A 5,660-nucleotide genomic window follows, 5' to 3' on the forward strand; every position below is an offset into this window, starting at 1 on the left:
ACTTCTCTTGGTAAATACCCAGGAGTGGGATTTCTGGAAGGAAGAGTAAAAGAATGTTGAACTTTGTAAGAAACTGCTAAGCTGCCTTCTGAAGTGGCTGTGCCACTTTGGTCCTCAGCAGCAAGTTGTGAGAATTCGTGTTGCCCCACATCACCATCAACACTCAACAACATCGTCAGCCCTTTAAATTTTAGTGATACTGGTAGCTCACTGGGGTATTAATTGGCATTTCTCCAATGACTAATAATGTTGATCATCTTTTCATGTGCTCATCTTATATTCATATATTTTCTTCAATGAAGTGTCTGTTTAAATATCTTGCCCATTTTCTCCTAAGAGAAAATGTCCTCTCAATATTAAGTTTTAAGAATTCTGATCCATGAAGATGGTATACATCTCCATTTAGTTAAGTCTTTAGCTTTTAGCAATGTCTTATAGTTTTAAGTGTGAAGGTCTTGTACAGATTTTGTTAAACTTTCCATAAGTATTTCATATTTTTCTGCATGTGATGATGCTATAGTCTTTGTTTTAGACTGATTTATTTTCAAATGTTAAACCAATCTGATATTCCTGGGATAACCTCACTTGGTCAGGATATAATTTTTATATGTTGAAGGATCTGGATTTGTTGAGATTTTGTTAAGGTGATTGTGCCTATATTCATGTGGAATATAGATTCCTTTTCTTGTAATGTCTTTGGTTTTGGTATCCAAGTAATCCTAGCCTCAAAAAAAATGTATTGGGAAGTATTCCCACCTCTTCTTTTTTCTGGAAGAGTATGTGTAGACTTGATACTATTTTTCTTTAAATGTTTGATAGAATTAAGCAGTAAGACTATTGGGGCCAGGAGTTTTCTTAATGGAAAAAGATTTTTGTTTTGTTTTGAAAGACTTTTGACTGTGAATAAATTTCCTTAATAAATATTGGGCTACTCAGATTACTGCTTTCTTTTTAGGTGAGCTTTGGTAGCTTGTGTCTTCCTAGGAATTGAATTTACCAATAACAGGAGCAAGAACAGAACATTACTGCAAATCTTGCAAATGTTGAAAGAACAATGAGAAAGAAACAACTTTATACCAGTCTGTTGATACTTAGGTGAAATTGACCAATTCCTAGGTCCATTACTATTACTTAAAATATTTTCTAATTTTCCTTGTGATTTTCCATATAATTTGAACAATGGATTATTTAAAATTATGTTATTAATTTTCCAAATATTTGGGGATTTTACAAATATATTTCCTTTGTAGATTTCTAGTTTAATTCTGTTGTGCACAGAAAACATACTTTACGTAAATTTAATCCTCTAAAATTTATTGAGATGTGTTTTATGTCCCAGAATCCAGTCTGGTGAACACTGGTGAATGTTCTGCATGCATTTGACAAGAATTTGTAGTTTACTCTTGTTGGGTAGAATGCTTTATAAATATCAATTAGGTCCAGTTTGTTAATAGTGCTCAGGACCTCTTGACCTTACAGACTTTTTGTCTAACTGTTCTACAAATGTCTGAAGAAGGACTACTGAAGTCTCCAACTGTTAAGTGTGGGGTTTTCTATTTTTCCTTCCAGTTTTATCAACTTTGTTTCACATATTTTGAAGCCATATTTTTAGATGCCTGGGCATTGAGGATTTTTATGTTTTCTTGGTGAGTTGACTCTTTTATCATTATGTAATGTCCTTCTTTATAGCTGGCAATTTTCCATATCCTGAAGTCTGATGTGTCTCCAGCGTTCTTTCAGTTAGTGTTAGCATAGGACATCTATTTCCATCCTGTAACTTTTAACCTCTCACTCTTTATATTTAATGTGGGTTTCTTATAGGTGCATATAATTGCGTTTCCCTTTTTTATCTAACCTGACAATTCTTTCATAATTGGAATGCTTAGGCTATTTACACTTAATTATTTATATGATTGAATTTTAATTTACCATCCTATTATCTGCTTTCTATTTGTGCCATCTGTTCTCTTTTTCTTGCTTTTGTCATTTTTTATTAATTGTATTTTTATGACACCACTTTATTGCTAATATTGGATATATCTCTTCATTTTATTTTTTTAGTGGTTGCCCTGGAACTTGCCAATTTATCCCTGTCTGCTTTCCAGTAACATTGTATCTCTTCACATAAACAGTAAGAACTTGACAAGAGTATACTTCTGTTTTTTCCCTACCTTCTCTTTAGCTATTGTCATACAATTATTTCAACTGATGCTACTAATCACAAATTACATTGTTATTACTTTGCTTAAAACAGTCAGTCATTACGCAGCAATGCATTCAAGAATGAGAAACTATTTATTTTATTTTATATCTGTCCATATATTTACCACTTACAGAACTCTTCATTCCTCTAGATATAAATTTTCATATCTCTTCTGCCTGAAGAGTTGTATTTTATTTTTAGTGCAGGTCTGCTGTGTTGTATTCTCTCACCTCTGTCTGAAAAAGTCTTCGTGTCACTTTCATTGCTACAAGATATTTCTGTTAGGTATACAATTATAGGTTGAGAGGGTGTTTTTTAGCACAACCTCAAAATGTTGCTCCATTACCTTCTGGTTTGTTTAGTTTATGATAAGACCTCTGCTATCATTTTTTATCTTTGCCCCTTTGTACATAGTGTTTTTGCTATTTCCTGATTATCTCTAGCTTTTAGTCATTTGATTATGATGTGTCTGGTGTGATTTTATCTTTCTTCCACTTTCAGTTTGTTGAAATTGTTGGACTGGTGGGTTCCTATTTTTCATCATATTTCAGAAATTGTCTGGTTATTATTTCTTGAAACATTTTTCCTGTCCCACCCTTTCCTCTCTTCCTTCTGCAACTACAAATACATAAAAAGGCCACTTAATATTGTCCCATAGATCCCTGGCATTATGTTTGTGATTTTTAGTCATTTTCTTCTGCACTTAATTTTGAATCATTTTTATGCTTCTTCAAGTTCACTGATTTTACTTCCATGGTATCATGTCTACCATAATTCTATCCAGTACACTTATCATTTCATATACTGTGTCTTTCATCTCTAAGAGTTCCATTTGATCTTTATTTACATCTCCCTCTTCATGTTTACAATTTCCTATACTTTCTTGAATATATAGATAATTTTTATAATAGTGGCTTTAATATCCTTATTTACTAATTGCATCATCTCTCTAATGTCTGGGACTATTTCTATTAACTGATTTGTCTCCTGTTATTCATTTTATTTCCTTCTTTTAATGTCTTATAAGTGTGTGTGTTTCTGTATGTGTGTGTGAGTGTGTGTGTGTTGGATTTGGCTCTCAAACACAGTTAAGTTACTTGGCATCAGTTTGATTCTTTTGAGACTTCCTTCCCATCTTTGTTAGGGCTGGTCCACACCAACTATTAGTCTGGAGGTATCTGAGTTCTATTACTGAGCAAATATTCTTCTGAGGATTCTACCCAACGTCCCATTTATTAGATCTTTCCACTCTTACTGGTGGGAATGTGAATTATCCCTATTCCTCTGTGCACTTCAGCAATTGTTCAGTCTACTGCTTTCTAGAGGGTCCCCCCAGCCGTGGTAAGTTTTCCCTCACGCATGTGCAGATCAGCACTCAGCCAAAGATGCAAAGGGATTTCTCTGCAGATCTCCAGAGCACACTCTCTGTGCAATTCCATCCCATCCTCTGTGCTACTCCACCCTGAAAACTCCAGTCACCTAGGCCTCCCCAAACTCTGATGCCAGTCTTCTCAAGTCGCTAAGGTTACCAAGCTATGTTTTGTTCCCACCACCCTCACTTCACACTGTAGCCTAGAAACCCCCTCCAGGAGTAAGCCAGGGCAATTCCAGGGTTCACCTCATTTGTTTCCCTTCTCTCAGGGATCACATTTCTGTGCTACCCAATGCTGTCCAATGTCTGAAAAATGTTGTTTCATATATTCAGTTTTGTCTTTCAGTCCAGTTACTTTGTTATGGTGACTGTGGAAGTCAGTACCCATCTTTGAGGAATTATGAAGGACAGATTCTCATGTTTTCTGCACTGATCCGTCCTGTTTCCCCATTTAACCTATTTTCTCTGCATATTTTCTCTGTACTCTTTTCTGAGCTGCTGTATTTTAGATTTACTGGAAAGGACTCAACACAAGTACAGTGTCCAGGGTACTGGCAGGGTTCTACCAGCCTCAAGCATGTACTCTCCAGATCACAAAAGAACAAAAATTCAGCTTAACATAATGATCCTATGATCCCTTATTAGAGAGAAAGGGCACTTCATCAAATGACCTGACCCTAATCAGTGGAAGTGCTTTAAGGCACCCTGGACTAGAAGTTGAACAAACATGGGTTCTAGCTCTATTCTGCAGCTTAGTAGCCATGTTCATTTGAGCATGTCACTGAGCTCATTTTTCTCATCTGAATTTTGAAGGGGTGGAACTAAATAACCTTTAAGTATCCTTCTAATTTTAATTAATGATCCTAGAATCTAACTGCAAAGTAAATCTGACAGTGGTCACTCTCTGTCCCTTTTCCGTGGGAAGAAGTTATGCAAGAACTGGTTCTGCTTGTTTCTGAACCACTACCACTCATCAGTTCTCTAGACAGCTGAAGAGGGTCTTTTGGGGAGACCCTCAGGGAGACCATCTGTTTCCACGCTCTAATATGAACTGAATGCAGGATCATCATCTCACTGAGGCCCATCTCTTACTTTGTTTCCTCAAAAAGGCATATCTGTGTCATTCCATTTGCCAGCTTCTTCTTTCCTCTTCAACAATTTGCTGCCATATATAAGTACATGTTCCATATCCTTGCTAACTCCAACCCTGACAAATCCAATATCTGCCCCTCACCAAATGCCAGAGGGTGGAGGATCTTTCCTTCCCCACTCCATCTGTTCCTACCTTGACAACCACCCACTGGGCACTCCAAACGTCACTGCACAACAGCTCTGGGCCTAGTGCAGGGAATAGAGGAATAGGGTGGGAACCAGCAGGAGGCTGCTAGGATCACTATAAAATAATAATCCTGGTATCAAATGTTCCCGAGGCCCAGCAATCAAGCCCTGAGAATACATTACACTCTCAATGGAAATCTAGTATAGGAATCCTCAGGAAGCAAACAATCATCTTCTAGCTCTGGTCACTCCACCCCTGGTGACCTTGAACAGACACCTTCTTTTCTGGGGCCTTGGTTCCCTCCCACCTAAAATGGGGTGCACCACTTCTGGACCCTCATAACTCAGGGTTGTTGACAGAACACGTAAGATGATAACCGAAAGGACAGAGTTTGCTGTATGAAAGGTGGTGGCGACAGTGCTGAGAAATTAGCTTTCCTGTGCTGATGAGCTGCAAATGCTTGCACACGCACGCACAGGAACTTTCCTTTCAGGTCTCAGGCTGTTAAAAGAAACTGTGATTTCCCAATTCACCCCTAGAGTTTCTTTGTGTTGTCCTGAAGAAAAAAAGAGGAAGGAGGTGGAAATGGGGAGCAGATTTACTCCACAGTTGCTATTTTAGTATCCAGAGGAACCAGGCTTGTTGATTGCAGAGAGATTGTTATCTCTCTTAGGGCTCAATGAAGGTCACCTTCAAATCTTTTGCTAAATCAGATGCTCCTTTTCTCCTAGTGCTCAGTCCGAGGGGAACCTGGGAGCATGTGGGGTTACAAGGGGGTGGAGTGGGTGTTTGTGCGCAGAAGATGC

This window comes from Nyctereutes procyonoides, unplaced genomic scaffold, assembly GCF_905146905.1.
Source record: "Nyctereutes procyonoides isolate TBG_1078 unplaced genomic scaffold, NYPRO_anot_genome, whole genome shotgun sequence".
NCBI classification, from domain to species: Eukaryota; Metazoa; Chordata; class Mammalia; order Carnivora; family Canidae; genus Nyctereutes; species Nyctereutes procyonoides.